This window comes from Rana temporaria, chromosome 7 (genome assembly GCF_905171775.1).
Source record: "Rana temporaria chromosome 7, aRanTem1.1, whole genome shotgun sequence".
Classification (NCBI taxonomy): Eukaryota; Metazoa; Chordata; class Amphibia; order Anura; family Ranidae; genus Rana; species Rana temporaria.
The window spans coordinates 121,614,454-121,631,196 of NC_053495.1; positions in this window are offsets into that span (position 1 = coordinate 121,614,454).

Genomic DNA, 16,743 nt, shown 5'->3' on the forward strand with positions numbered 1-16,743 from the left:
TCAGCGAGAAACTCGGTCAGAGCCGGATTCTGCCGAGAAACTCTGTCGTCTGTACACTTTTGGCCCGATGGAGCCGCCGAGGAACTCGTCGAGAAAATAGAGAACATGTTCTCTATTTTCTCGTTGCTCTTTGGGAGAAGGCGGCCCGCCGAGCTCCTCGGCGGCTTCATCCCTGAACTCGCCGAGGAACTCGATGTGTTTGGCACGTCGAGTTCCTCGGCCGTGTGTACGAGGCCTTAGAGTTGCTTCTCTTTTATACCCTGTAAAAAAAAATGCTTTGATATACAAGTGCTTTGGATTACAAGCATGTTTCTGGAACAAATTATGATCGCAAACCAAGGTTTTACTGTAGTGGTTTCCCACTAGTACAAGACAATGCAATCTTTGAAAGCATATTATTTTATTAATAAAATAAAAAAAAGGTAAAATGGATATTTTGGTTACACTACTTTTTAACCACTTCCCGCCCGGTCAATAGTCAATTGACGTCTGGGAAGTGGTTCTGAAATCCTGACTGGACGTCTATTGACGTCCTGCAGGATTACATGCCGGCGCGCGCCCATGGGGGCGCGCAGCGCCGTGATCGGTGATGCGGGGTGTCAGTCTGACACCCTGCATCTCCAATCTCGGTAAAGAGCCTCCGGCGGAGGCTCTTTACCACGTGATCAGCTGTGTCCAACCACGGCTGATCACGATGTAAACAGGAAGAGCCGTTGATCGACAGACGCAAGTAGAGGAGAGCCGATCGGTGGCTCTCTTGACAGGGTGGTTCGCGCTGATTGTTTATCAGCGCAGCCCCCCCCTCGGATGCCAGCACTGGACCACCAGGGAGTGCCCCCCGGTGCTCAATAGAGCAAAAATAGGCACACAAAAAAAACAATATTTTTTTTAACACAATCAATGCCAATCAGTGCCCACAAATGGGCACTGACTGGCAACATGGGCATTGACTGAAATGATGCCCAGCAATGCCATCAGTGCCACCCCCCAGTGTCCATAAGTGCCACCCATTGTCCATCAGTGCCACCTCTTAGTGCCCATCTATGCCCAGTGCCCACCCATCAGTGCCCATCTGTGCCATCCCTAAGTACCCATCAGTGCCACCCATAAGTGCCACCCATGAGTGCCCATCAGTGCCGCCAAAGAGTGCACAGTGCCGCCTATGAGTGCCCATCAGTGCAGCATACCAGCGCTGCCTATCAGTGCCCATCAGTGCCACCTCATCGGTGCCCATCAGTGCCGCCATATCAGTGCCCATAATTGAAGAAGAAAACTTACTTATTTACAAAAAAAATTAACAGAAAAAATAAAAACGTAATTTCTTTCCAAAATTTCGGTCTTTTTTTAGTTGTTGCGCAAAAAATAAAAATCACAGAGGTGATCAAATACCACCAAAAGAAAGCTCTATTTGTGGGAACAAAATGATAAAAATGTCATTTGGTTACAGTGTAGCATGGCCACGCAATTGTCATTCAAATAGTGACAGCGCTGAAAGCTGAAAATTGGCTTGGGCAGGAAGGTGCGTAAGTGCCTGGTATGGAAGTGGTTAATAGATTTCAAGTTTTGTCCTGCTCTGTTTCCCACTGTCACAAAATACAATTTTAAGTAGCATTCTCAGTGGTACAGTCAGTCATAATTTCTGTATGAATACCGAAGAATTGCATTAGACCTTTTGGTCAAGGCATGCATGTAATATCTGAAATTTACGACTGTCAAATTTCACATTCTCTTAAGTGATGATGCGTCTTGTGTATTTCCTTTATTTTACCAATGTAATGGATTTTATACCTACTGAACCTGTGGTTGAACATCCTCATGCTTCTGTTTGGTTGAAGTAACTACAGGCATGTCATTAGTTATTAGGGCAATGCCTCCAAGGGCTTCTGCCTTTTATGCTGAAATCCATCACTGTCAAGTTTGATCCCAAAGGGTATCTGACTGAACTTGTGTTGTCCCCAAGGTGTATTAATGTAGACAGTAGTGATGATTGTTCATCTATTTTGACCTGCCTGTAACCACCTCTCTTCCTAAGATGGTGAAATATCCTTTCCCACAGTTTTTCTTGTCAAATATCAGATGTGGGAATGGAAAAAAATGAATTTTAATTTCTGTTTAAAGAAGAACTTCAGGATACAGATCTATTGTGAGATTAAGGGATCATAAAACTGTTAACCTGTGTTTCTCACAAGTACTGCATCTTTCAGCTTTGTATGTGATAACATAAACTTGCAGGGATCCTCTTGACCCTGACACTAACCTCAAATCTGGGACTCTGCCAAGGCTTCAGGTGTAAGGGGGGACTCTGCCAAGGCTTCAGGTGTAAGGGGGGACTCTGCCAGGGCTTCAGGTGTAAGGGGCGACTTTTGCCAGGGCTTTAGGTGTAAGGGGGGACTCTGCCAGGGCTTCAGGTGTAAGGGGGGACTCTGCCAGGGCTTCAGGTGTAAGGGGGGACTCTGCCAGGGCTTCAGGTGTAAGGGAGGATTCTGCCAGGGCTTCAGGTGTAATGAATCCCCATTGAATGCCGATTTAATGAATGCCGATTTCGTTCAACCTTTTTTGCCCATACACAATTGCGCGGTCATGCAACTCTGTACAACAATTTTATAAATAGATCTTTCTTTTGGTGGAATTTGATCACCTCTGGGGTTTTTTATTTTTTATAAAATAAATATGAAATAAAATATTTTATATAAAAAAAAAAATATTTTGCTACATTTCTATGGTAAAAAAAAACCTGATAAGTATATTTTAATTGGTTTGTGTGAAAGTTATAGGCCCGGATTCAAGTAGCACTTACCCCGGCGTATCTCGAGATACGCCGCGTAAGTGTCAATGTGCGCCGTCGTATCTGTGCGCCGTGCCCACGGAACTAGATACGCCTGAAAATAGGCTTCCTACAACCGACATAAGTTTCCTATGCCATCGTATCGTGGGCGCATATTTACGCTGGCCGCAAGGGGCGCTCCCATTGATTTACGATTCGAATACTCAAATGAGTGAGATACGCCGATATTAACGAACGTACTTGCGTCCGGCGCATTAATATACGCGGTTTACATAAGTCGTACGTCCGGCGTAAAGTTAAGCCTCATAAAGCAGGTGTAAGTCATGTTAAGGTATGGACCAGGGAACAGCCGTCATATTTTACGTCGTTTACGTAGTAGTACGTGAATAGGGCTGGGCGTAGGTTACGTTCACGTCGTAGGCTGTGATTCTACGTATATTAGGGAGTATTTCCGACGTGATTCTGAGCATGCGCACTGGGATGCGTCCACGGGACAGCGCATGCGCCGTTCGTTCGACCCATCATTTGCATGGGGTCACAGTTCATTTAACCACTTAAAGTGGTTGTAAACCCTTTTTTTGTACTTTTACCTACAGGTAAGCCTATAATAAGGCTTACCTGTAGGTAAGGAGAATATCTCCTAAACCTGCACGGTTTAGGAGATATTCCCCTCGCAATGCGCCGCGGCGCATGCGCAGGGGAGATCTACGGCGAAAGGACCGGCAGCCGCCGCACCTTGCCGAATTTAAATCTCCCGCGCGCACGCGCGGGAGTGACGTCATCGCCGCTCCAGCCAATCACAGCGGGAGCGGCGATACCCGGAAGACACGCCAGGCAAGAGGACATCTCGCTTGGCGTGGACCAGGTAAGTGCTACAAACCTCGTTCCGAGGTAAGTATTTCATAATGAGCTATTATGCGGTGCATATTAGCTCAGTATGACTTTTGCCTTGCAGCAGAAAAAAAATAAATAATTTTTAGGCGGGTTTACAACCGCTTTAAGCCCCGGACCTTTAGGCAGCTAAATGCCCAGGCCAGGTTTTGCGATTCAGCACTGCGTCGCTTCAACAGACAATTGCGCGGTCGTGTGATGTGGCTCCCAAACAAAATTGGCGTCCTTTTTTCCCCACAAATAGAGCTTTCTTTTGGTGATATTTTATCACCTCTGCGTTTTTTATTTTTTGCGCTATAAACAAAAATAGAGCGACAATTTTGAGAAAAATGCAATATTTTTTACTTTTTGCTATAATAAATATCCCCCAAAAACATATATAAAAAAATTATTTTTACTCAGTTTAGGCCGATACGTATTCTTCTACCTATTTTTGGTAAAAAAAATCGCAATAAGTGTTTATCGATTGGTTTGCGCAAAATTTATAGTGTTTACAAAATAGGGGATAGTTTTATTGCATTTTTATTTTTTTTATTTTTTTTACTACTATTGGCGGCGATCAGCGATTTTTTTTTAATGACTGCGACATTATGGCGGACACTTCAGACAATTTTGACACATTTTTGGGACCATTGTCATTTTCACAGCAAAAAATGCATTTAAATTGCATTGTTTATTGTGAAAATGACAGTTGCAGTTTGGGAGTTAACCACAGGGGGCGCTGTAGGAGTTAGGGTTCACCTAGTATGTGTTTACAACTGTAAGGGGGTGTGGCTGTAGGACTGACGTCATCGATTGAGTCTCCCTATAAAAGGGATCACTCTATCGATACGCCGCCACAGTGAAGCACGGGGAAGCCGTGTTTACATACGGCTCTCCCCGTTCTTCAGCTCCGGGGAGCGATCGCGACGGAGCGGCTATAAACGAATAGCCGCGCCGTCGTCCTGGATCGCTCCCCGAGGTAAGCCACCCGCCGCACGCAGCGGGGGGGGGGGGCCCGATCGGACCCCCCACCCGCTAGAAGGCAAGGACGTATATATACGCCCATCTGCCTGTACGTGCCATTCTGTGGACGTAAATAGGCGTGCGGCGGGCGTTAAGTGGTTAAATGGATCACGCCCACTTCCACCTACTTTGAATTAGGCCGGCTTACGCCTATGATTTTACGTTATGCCGGCGCAACGTTGGGAGCAAGTGCTTTGTGAATACTGGGGTAGATTCAGGAACAATTTCCGCCGGTGTAGACTGAGATGCGCGGCGTAAATGCCAATTTGCGCCGGCGTATCTCCGCGCCGTATTCAGCAAACAATATTACGCCGTAACGTAGATTTTTTTTTTTCGTTTGGACCTTTCCACGCCGGTGCGGCGTGGGCGCCCATTTACGCTGGTCTGAACTAGCGCGGCCCTGGTTTTTCTATTTTAAATATGCAAATGAGGGAGTTGGTCCGATTCAGCAAATTACGAATTGCCGGCGCAGGCTACTCCCGGTGCGTGTAACTCTGGTTTGCAGCGGAAAGTTACCCTTTATAAAGCAGGGGTAACTTTACACCAAACTTGCAGAGGTCAGCTGGAGAGCAGCTAAAGCAGCAGCGTTACAAACGACCTGAGCAACAACACTTGCTGGACAACACATAGAGGCGGTCCCCATGTTGGGAGAGGCCCTCAATAATTACAGCCCTCTCCTCTGGGCTGAAATTGGTCATCCGCCCACCTGAGGATTCCTCATCAGCCATAACTGCCCCACCACAATGCAAACCACCTAGCTTGGAAAAAAAAAGCTTCAGTACATTTGCACCTGCAGGGCGGAAGTCTGGGCTGATTCATGGACTGGGCTTTGGTAGTGGGTCGGCGGAGCTCAGGGATCACGCCGGGGCGCAGTTCTGAGCATGTGCAGATTGGGGCATTTACCCCTGGATGTCACTGAGCATGTGCGGTCTAAGATGCGCCCCGGCGTGACCCCTGCGCCACGCTCCCCGCTTCATTAGCATAGGGAGCCACCCATTTTATTCTACCCCGCCTTACGCCGCGCTACGCCGCCTTACGCCGTGTAAAATCCGCCACGCCGGGGCAAGAGACAGGAAAAAAGTTTCCTGAATCACTAGCATGCCTCTCTGCGCTGCTCCGGCGCAGTGTAAAAAAGATGCACTGCGCCGGACCAAAGATCCGCTGATGTTCCTGAATCTGGCCCACTGTGCTTGCCTCTCTGTGTTACGTCGGCGTAGCGCATATGAGATGCACTACGCCGGCAGAAATATGCGCCGCTGTCTGTGAATTCGGCCCATAGTGTCTACAAACTTTGGTATATATTGGAATTTACACAGCTATGACACTATACTGGTAATGGCGGTGACCATTGACTTATAATGGGACTGAAATAGGGTAGCAGGCAATTTGGTGCTGACACTCCCTGGGAGGGTTGTGAACTGACACCATCAGTGACACCAATACAGTGAATCGTGATAATACTGTACACCGTACTAATGAAACTGTCTGGAAAGAGGTTAACTGTCCACCTAACTGTTCACTGTTTACTTACTAATCTGGCTATTTTCTATCCGTAATTCTCAGGGAGAAGAGCCAGATCACTGTTTTATGCACACAAAGGTGTGTGTGTGTGTGTGTACACAAGGTTCTGTTTGGGGTGCACACCCTAACGCAATAGGCTGCGCACGCCTATGGTTAGAACATACAGTAATATGGTAATTATGCAAACTTATGATATTACATAATATACTTTACCTAATACTTCAATGTAATGTAGTGGTTGCAAACCGCTTTTTTGTACCTGCAAGGTAAAGGCATAATGTGCTAGTATGCATCGCATACCAACACATTGGGGTTTATTTACTAAAGCTGGAAAGCGCAAAATCATTGTCACTTCTGCATAGAAACCAATGAGCTTCCAGGTTTTATTACCCAAGTTTAATTGAACAAGATGGGGTTAGAAGCTCATTGGTTTATATGCAAAAGTGACAATGATTTTGCGCTTTCCAGCTTTAGTAAATAAACCCCATTATGTTAAACTTCCCTTGAAACAAAGCTCTTCCAGCACCAATATGTCAGCGCTGCAGACACTCCCATCTTCATCTATCTTGCTTCTGGTTTTGCGGACTCCGACTCTGTGATGCATGCAGGTGTGAGTCGCTGTTCACAGCATGGGGCTCTGAAGAAACAGCACAGGTGTCACTGGCTTCATGTACACTAAATATCTTCTAAACAGGGCACGTTTAGGAGATATTACACTACCTATAGGTTAGTCTGAAGCCTCTTAGGCCTCGTACACACGAAAAGACACATCGTTTTCCTCGACGAGTTCCTTGTTAGGCTTGTCGAGGAACTCGACAAGCTTGCTTTGCGTACACACGGTCAAGACAAAATCTCCTCGCTCTCAAACGCGGTGACATACAACACATACAATGGCAGGGGAAGTTTGATTCCACTGGCACAACCCTTGGGGCTGCTTTTGCTAATCTCATGTTACTGCGTGTTAAGTAAAAGTTTGGTAAGAGACGATTTGCACTTTTCAGTCTGTTACAGCGTGAAAAATGTGTTATCTCCATTACAAATGCTACTTTTACTCCCGTCTCATACTTTATTCTAAACATGCGCGGGTTTCTTAGCATACACACGCTTGAGTTTCTTGTCGAAAACCAGCCTGACGAGTAACACGACGAGGAAATTGAGACTCCCGTTGAGGAAAAAGAGAACTTGTTCTCGACAGTTTCCTCGATGAAAAACGTACACACGACCGTTTTCCTCTGCAAAAAAGCTCTGCCACCAAGTTTCTTGATGGATTCTGTCGAGTTTCTCGGTCATGTGTACGAGGCCTTACACACGACCGGTTTTCCTGCCAGGAAAACTGCTAAGAGAGCTTTTGACCGGGAAAACCGGCCATGTGTATGCTTCCTCACAGTTTTCCCGACAGGAAAACTGCTGGGAATCCCGGCAGGAAAATAGAGAACCAGACTTTATACCGTCGGGAATCCCGGTCGTGTGTACAGGGCTTCATTATAAACTTACCTATAGGTAAAAGCAAAATATGGAAGTTTACTTCCACTTTAACTGTCCTGGGTGAAATTTGGCAGCTTAGTAGGACACATCCACCATTCCCTATCTTGAATATCATGAACACTTTTGGTCATCCTCTTGACCCTGATACTAACCTAAAATCTGTGGGGTTGATTTACTAAAACTGGAGAGTGAAAATCTGGTGTAGTCTATTTGTGCATGGTAGCCAATCGGCTTCTAACTTCAGCTTGTTTAATTAACCAGTTAAGGACCGCCTAACGCCGATATACGTCAGCAGAATGGCAGGGCTGGGCACAATCACGTACCTGTACGTGATTGTATAATGCCCAGCCGTGGCTATGGTGGACATAAAAAGAAGAGGAATAGCCAAGACTGCTGCTGGGGACCCCAGAGGCGGAGGATTTGGACTTCCAAAGGAATACAATTAGGCCTTCAGAGCTTTAAGGCTATGAAGTTGATTTCAGCAAGGCAAAGTCTGAAGGAGCCAATTACTGAAACTCTTTTTGTGCTGCATATTTTAAACTGCCAGTGCTCCTAATGTGAGCCTGATCTGAAACAAAAAATATTTCCATAATTAGTGTAGCATTTGGTTTGCTACTAGTAACTAACATCACCCTGCTGCCAGACCTCTATCTATCACCTCAGAGACAATGAACAGTCATTTGGGGGGTTTTTTGTTTGTTTTTTGGGGGGATATAACTTGGTTGGGGGAAAGGGAATATGGGCTGCCCATAGAACATGTTGCTTTGCCATCATATTTAGTGACTATTGGTAAATTAGTTTAGCCTTGAAGAACTGATGTACTTCTAATGCCGCGTACACACCATCGCTTTCTGCGATGGAAAAATGCGACGCTTTATGTGCTTTAAAAAAACGTCATTTTTCAAACTTCAATTTGAACAACGACGTAGCATACACACCATCGCTTTTTCACAACGCTCTAGCACAGCGCAGTTCCGTCAATCACGCACGACGTCACTATAAAGGGTCGTTTCCATGCGGAAGACGGCCTCTTTTGCTGATATCGTGTTGCTGCGTGTTAGTAAAAGTTTGGTGAGATACGATTCGTGATTTTCAGTGACTGTGCTTTAAATTTCGTTTTCTGTCGTACAGTTTGTCTATTTGTTGTCGGATCTGTGATACAGTGCTTGTACTAAGGACGTATTTGTTTAGGCATTACGTTTTGTGTGCACGGTGCTGTTTAGCAGGTCGTTCTTCAAAGGCCATTCTTTACTTCAGGGCGTAATTTTTAGTCTGATCTGATTTGACGACCGTTTTCTAGCCATGTTGCGGGTACGAACTCGTCGCCGAGATCGTGCTGTGCTTGTTGTTAGGATGTGTGCTGCATCCCAGCGACGGTCCATGAACAGGGTGAGGAGGAGGTTGTGGACCAAGAACTGGTTGCTACGCAGGGACCAGTTCTCTCATATGCCTCTGCTGCGGGAGATCCGAGAAAATAACCCTGATGATTTCAGGAATTTTCTTAGGATGTCTGACCCCGTATTTCAGCAGCTTTTGGCTTTGGTGTCGCCATATATCACCAGGCAGGACACCGTTATGCGGGAAGCCATCACTGCTGAGCAGAGGCTAGTTGCTACGTTGCGCTACCTTGCAACAGGGAGAAGTCTGCAGGACTTGAAGTTCTCGACGGGCATCTCCCCCCAGGCTCTGGGCCTCATAATCCCTGAGACCTGTTCGGCCATCATTCAGGTTCTTCAGGAGGACTATGTTAAGGTAAGTGGTGTTCTTTCAATGGTCAAACTATGTCCCAAAAAAAAAAAAAAAAAATTACTTTTCTAATATGCTCAGAATGCTCACTTTGTCTCTATGTATGCTGTTCTACACAATTAGTAAAGCCCTACATGTTTATTTAATTTAGCCAACCTGTCCATCATTCTATGTTGTGGCCAAACCCACCTAGCATAGTCCCTATATCCCCGTTTATTTGTGGCCTCCATTGTAGTGCTGCATTTTGTGTGTCCCTATATCCCCGTTTATTTGTGGCCTCCATTGTAGTGCTGCATTTTGTGTGTCCCTATATCCCCGTTTATTTGTGGCCTCCATTGTCCAAACCCCCCCCCCCTAGATTTTTGAACTACATACTAATAATTATTTTTCTTAGTTAGATTTTTTTTGGGGGGTTGTTTCTCATGTGAGAAACTCATCTTGAGCCCCACTCCCCCTAAATATATTTTTTCAACATCAGAGGGGGGTGATTAATATGCTTAAGTGTTCACATGTTATTTTTTAATACTAACCTTTTTTGGGGAATTGTTGGTGGGATCCCTTGTAATTTTAGCTATATTCTGTTCAAAATCTTTGTTTTAATGTATTTTTTATTTTCTTTCTATCCAGTTCCCCACCACGCCACAGGAATGGCAGACTGTGGCAGCGGACTTCTCCCAGCGTTGGAACTTTCCGAACTGCGGAGGAGCCATTGATGGCAAGCACATCCGCATTGTGCCCCCACCCCATAGTGGATCCCATTTCTTCAATTACAAGGGGTTCCACAGCGTTGTTTTGATGGCGGTGGTCTCTGCAAATTACGAGTTCTTGTACGTGGATGTTGGGAAAAATGGCCGGATGTCGGACGGCGGTGTGTTTGCGGAGACGGAGTTCGCCCAACGGCTTCGGTTGGAGGACCTAGGATTGCCACCTGCGGAGGAGAACGAAGAGGGTCTGCCCTTCGTGTTTGTAGCAGATGAGGCTTTTGGTTTGGGTCCCCACCTCATGAGGCCATTTCCCGGACGCACCCTCACCCATGAGAGGAGGGTTTTTAATTATCGGCTGGCCAGAGCAAGACGTGTGGTAGAGAATGCCTTTGGAATCATGGCCAGCCGATTCAGATTGTTTTTAACAGCAATAAACCTGGCGGAATACAAGTGGAATTACATCATCCTATCTTGTTGCATTTTGCACAATTTTTTGAAACGAAATTCTCAAACTTACCTGACGGTATTGCCTGATGAGGCTGATGTTGTGGCTCCGGAGCCGGGACATCAGGCTAGCCATAGAGGCTTGGCCCCCCAAACCGCACGTGCAGTGCGTCAATCATATGTGGACTATTTTATGGGGAGGGGGGCCATTGAAATGCCTGATCTTGACTAAAGAATTAAATTTACTTTTTGTTTGATGAAACAGTGTTTATTTGTTTGATTTTAGTTATTTGTAAGTTTTGGGGGGTAATGTTTCTTTTTCCTAGGTTCTCATCCAGCCATGTGTTTGGGATGTCATAAATTCCCATGAGTGTTAAATCTTAATAACTCTACAAATATGCCTGAGTAATTGAATGAGTCTGCATTGATACCAATAACTACACACAAATTGTTTGGAGTCCAAAATGTTATTTATTTGTAACTTTTTTCTTTTTGATTAGTACAACAAATATTTTTTTTTTTTTTTTTTGGTCTTTTTTGATTAGTACAAAATATAATTTTTTTTTTTTTTTTGGTCTTTTTTGATTAGTACAAAATATAATTTTTTTTTTTTTTTGGTCTTTTTTGATTAGTACAAAATATAATTTATTTTTTTTGGTCTTTTTTGATTAGTACAAAATATAATTTTTTTTTTTTGGTCTTTTTTGATTAGTACAAAATATAATTATTTTTTTTTTTTTTTTTTTTTTTTCAAATTCAAGGAAAAAAGAAAATACACAAACAATTAAACCCTCCCCAAAACATTAATACAATTTTTAAGCTGCCGTTCCAGCGTCTTTGCTTTGTGGCGTATTTCACGGCAGGCCAGACGTATGTCCTCGACTTGGGCCCTGCAGGTGAGAACCTCGCCGATGAGGAGCTGGGCACTATACGTGTCCAGTCCCTGACCAGCCCGATTTCCTCCTGAAATGTGGAACCAAAACATGTGTTAAAAGATTGTATGCCTATATCTATATTCACAGAAAATGTGGTAGATGTTACTTTACCGGATGTTGAGGCAGGTTCCTCTTCCTCTACATCCCTCGGGGGTGTGGCTTGATTGGCTTGTGCCTCCTGCCTTTCTGCTTCATTGTGCCCTACAAGATTGAAGAAAGGGAAAACATGAGGTTCAAACATTACGAGCGGCCTGAAATGACACCCAAAAATTAATAAATTATAAACAAAAGGTCAATATTGTTGATTTTTAAACAATTATCAAGAAAATAGACCAGTATTTAATCCATTCACAAAGTAATGTCAAATCTGTTAACCAAATTTTTAATTTTAGATATGTAAGCTAACCAAGTCTCCCCTGGATCTGCTCACCCCTGTGTGTGACCCAACATAGGTTGTGATTGTGACAAACAATTGTGCTACTGAGTACACATGTTCAATAAAAAAAGGAGTAGCAAACGCTCCTTTTTGTGAATCTCAAGGTATTTACGTTTCTTCTAAAATAAGCTGAAACACATTTCCATCTATTCCAGAATTGAATACACCTTTTTTTTAAGCCCCAAAAATGTCACAACTTTCATATTTGTGTCGACTAATTGGTCATAGGAGTCGTCGTTCATTCGCCCACAATTCCTAAATTTACGATTTTTGTTCAGATACAGTGCTTCAACTCCCCTTTGCACATGCAAACTAGGCATGATGCCATTTCTCATTAATATGGTCTTGGATTATTGAAAGTCACCGAATGAACGACGACTACGACGACTGCATCATGCGTCCACATTCATAATATTCATTTTATGGTCAACCTGGAAAAAAAAAAAATGGCACAAAGAACACACCAAAATAATTAATACACATGGAAAAAACTTACTTCTTCTTCGAATCACCCTATTAATTCTGTAAAGTTGGTGGGGTTCCCTTTTTTTTAAATCCGACCACCTTTTGCGCAGGTGCTCTCTGCTCCTGGTTTTCCCAAACTTCCGCTGGAGCCTACGGATGACCTTCTCCATAATTTGGGCTTTTACTTTATTGGGATGCATGTAGGGGCCATGCTTGGCATCATAGTCCTCCCTCCTCAATATGGTGACCATCTCCACCATTTCCTGAAAACTCATATTGGAGGCTCTGCACCGGAATCTGCGGCGTGGTTGGGCCTGGCCTGCCTCCTGGCTTGAGCTAGAATACACCTCCATGTTGTCCATCTTTTCTCACTCACCAAACGACAGAGAAGGGGCGTGGAAAGGACGATACCGAACGTCAGGGGCGGGGTGTCGTGCGGAGCGTCACGCGTGCGTAGTGTAAAAGGGATGGGACGTGTTTGTAAACGGCGTGCATAGTCTGTGGAAGAAGGCGTAAATCACGATCTTTCCTAACGACGAGACGTAAGTTTTTTATTCCGACTTTATTATAGTGAATAGGGAATGAGTTTGTGGGCTAGTTTGGGGAAGTAAGCTAGTGGCTTTAATTACATTATGTTTTGGCTTCTGTTTCATGTGCAGAAAGAATGGATCCCTTCAAGGATGCGGAGTTCCTGACAGAATTCATACAAAAATGGAAGGAACATCCTGTTCTGTGGCAAACCAAAAGCACAATAAATAAAAACAAAGATGCCAGGGAGAAAGCTAGACAGAGCATGCTTGTTTTTCTGAAAACAAGGGTCCCCAACGCCACAACAGCCACTGTGAAAAGCAAAATCAATTCCATCAGGGGCACCTACAGGGCCCAACGGGTCCAAGTCCTGGCCTCAATGAGGTCTGGGGCTGCAGCTGACTCCATATACAAACCAACCCTGTGGTACTATAGTCAGCTGCAGTTCCTGGACGACCACATTGAGACCAGGACATCCATGTCTACCCTTCCCCCAAGAGGTAGCTCCCAGCTTCCCAGCAGCCAATCCTCCAGTGTTCCCTGCAGACAAGAGCAGGCAAGCTCGGAGGAAGAGGAAGAGTTCCTGGAGGACCCCAATTGTGAGCCATGGAGAATGGTATGTGTTTTTTGTATGAATTTAGTTAGTATATGACAAGTATAGTAATAATGGTAAATGTATGTTACTATTGTTCTAAATTCTATGTGAATCTCGTAAGTTTAGGGATAGGATCAATAGTCAGTAGTGGGAAAACATGATGGGGTCAAAATGGGCAAATTAATAATGTTTAGGAAGGAGTGGGTGGCATTTTCAGATAGGCCAGTAGGGGGGAGTAACGCAATACACCTGCAAGGGGTCCCAGATGGAAGACACCCTTTTTGAGTACTATCTAGTTGACACTAAATTGAATAAATTAATTTTTGGGGAAAAGGCCACTTATTTACTAAATTAGGCATGCAACAACCCACATAATTCCAGGGGGACCATGTCTGAAGGTGTTTAAGGGGCCACATAATTAAGGATGGCGACCCTGTGTGTAATATATATTGACATTCAATTTGCATCACTCATGATTGTAAAAATGTGTGTGATTAATGACAAACACAAATAACATATGTTCCTTTTTTTGATACACAGGCAGACCCAAGCCAGGAAGAGCCAGGGCCCACAGGGAGCCAGGAAGAGCCAGGTCCCACAGGGAGCCAGGAAGAGACAGGGCCCACAGGGAGCCAGGAGGAGCCAGGGCCAACTGCAAGGCAGGAGGTGGCAGAGCCCACTGGGAGCCAGGAGGTGGCAGGCCCCAGTGGGACCCAGGAGGCACGCCGGCGGGATACCATCTCCCGGATCCCTCCATTCCGCAATCCCAATAAACGGCTCAGGAGTATGCGACAAATGGAGGAGGAGACCCAGGGCCTGCTTCGCCAAGCTACTGCAGCCATCCGAGAGCCACCCAGTGAAGTTGAGGGGTTCGCAGCGCTCATTGCAGCCAAGATGTACAATCTGGAGCAGAGCCAGCGTGTGCGCTGCGAACTCCTCATCTTCCAAGCCATAACCATGGCATCCCTGGGGCAGCTCGATGACGACACCCACATTGTGCGGATTGCTCCTCCTGTCCTTGCTGCTCCTCCTGCTCCTGCTCCTGCTCCTGCACCTGCTCCTGCTCCTCCACCTCATGAGGCTGCTCTGGCTCCTGCCACCTCATCTCCTCCAGGAACCCAGCCCCCAAGGACTCGGGCTACAGGGAAGGCTGCAGGGAAGACTGCAGGGAAGGCTGCTGGGAAGAAAAAGGCGAACAAATAATACGGTGCCCCTGATGGAATTTTAATGTGGACTCACAGGCTGTATTTGTGGCTTCGGGGACCATTGTTTTCAGAAAAAATCAAGCATGCTCTAAAGTGCTGCCTACCTTGGCATCTTTGTTTTTATTATGTTGTGTTTTTGGGTTGCCACCTTTTTTGTTTGAAATTTTTAGGAAGACTAAAATAAATGTTAATTTTTCAGCCAAATTTCAACATGTTTCTTTATTGTAGATTTGAGAGATCAGTATTGAATGGGCAGACCCATTACAAAATAAATAATGCAAACATTAACAAGGTAAAAAAACATGCTTGTGGGTGAGTTAACTAAAAAATTAGGTTGTTGCAGACACTTCACACACTCCTAAATAAAAACAAAATAGAGATTACTAATCAAATTGGTGACAAAAATTAAAAAAAAAAAAATAAGGTGGACCAATATATATATTTAAAATGTTTAAGATGGAAGATACAACTAAATAACAGAACACAAACATAAACATTATCAAACAAGAAAGAAACTAATTAAAAGCTTGTCATAACTATGTAACAAGATCAGCCGCAACAAACGTCCATTTCTGGGTAGCAGTTAAAAGCAGGGGTTAAAGAAGCGCTTTATTTTCTTGTCTATAAGCTGAAAAACACCTTAACGAATGTGCTGATTCCATTCTGAACAGTCGTTTTACATGAATGAGCGCTGCCGTCTCCTAACTTGCTTCTGAGCATGCGCGGGCTTAAATCGACGTTTTTACGTACACACGGTCAATGTTTAGAACACAGAAAACGACGTCGGCCAAAAACGACACATAAAATTGAAGCATGCTTCAATTTTTTTCTGTCGTTTTTTAGAAGACATAAAACGACGTTTTTGCCCACACACGGTCAATTAAATTGACGTTTTTGAAAATGACGTTTTTTTCCATCGCAGAAAGCGATGGTGTGTACGCGGCATAACATTTATGCAGCGTACACATCATCACTTTATGTGATGGAAAAAAACGACATTTTCTGTGAAGTAAAAAACTACGTTTTGAAACTTCAATTTTCAAAAACGACGTTGCCTACACACCATCGTTTTTTCACAATGCTCTAGCAAAGCAAGGTTATGTTCACCACTTTTTTCCAGCTTCTGGGCATGCGCGGGTTTAAAAACGTTGTTTTAAACGTCGTTTTTTGCTACACACGGTCAATTTTTGTGACACAAAAAACGACGTTTTGAAAAACGACACAAAAAATTGAAGCATGCTTCAATTTTTTGTTGTTGTTTTTCACAAGACGTAAAACAATGTTTTCCCCCACACACGGTCATTTAAATTGACGTTTTTAAAAACGTCGTTTTTTTTCATCACATAAAGTGATGGTGTGTACGCGACATTACAATCTCTTCATTATGACCAAAGGGAATCACTCTAAATAATCCCAACTTGCTGGCTTTAATCAGGTGCTGTTACTAGGCCAGAGGTCCACAGTACCTCTCCCCGGCGACCTAGTAATTTAGTAGCACATGCTGGTTAGTGGACAACTGCTCCCAGCCAGTCCGGCCTGCCAATCCTGCTCCCACAGGCCGCAGCGACTCGACACAGTCTCTCCTCTGGCATCGCACCCAGCTCCCCTCATCCAGCATGCCTCATCCAGAACTCCACTGTTGTCCACTCACTGATCTTTTCCTGCCCTGAGTCCATGATGGAGAACTTTAATTAGACATATATTCTGACAGCCTCTCCAGCCCCTCTGTTCCAGGACTCTTTATCTATGACCGTGTAAAGATGAAGACTTCATCCATGACTGTGTAAGGATGAAGCTCCCTCCCAGCTCTCCCGGGCTCCTTCGCGATCGGCGCACCCCCCCAGATGGGGATGGACTCCCACTACTGCCTATTATTCCAATCTTCACTTCTCCCGGCTGACAAATTCTCCTCCAGGGACATGTGACCTCAGCTTATGACCTCAGTTTATTTAGGAGGTCTGCCCCCTGCCAATACCAGGTGGGGATTGGTCAGGGATC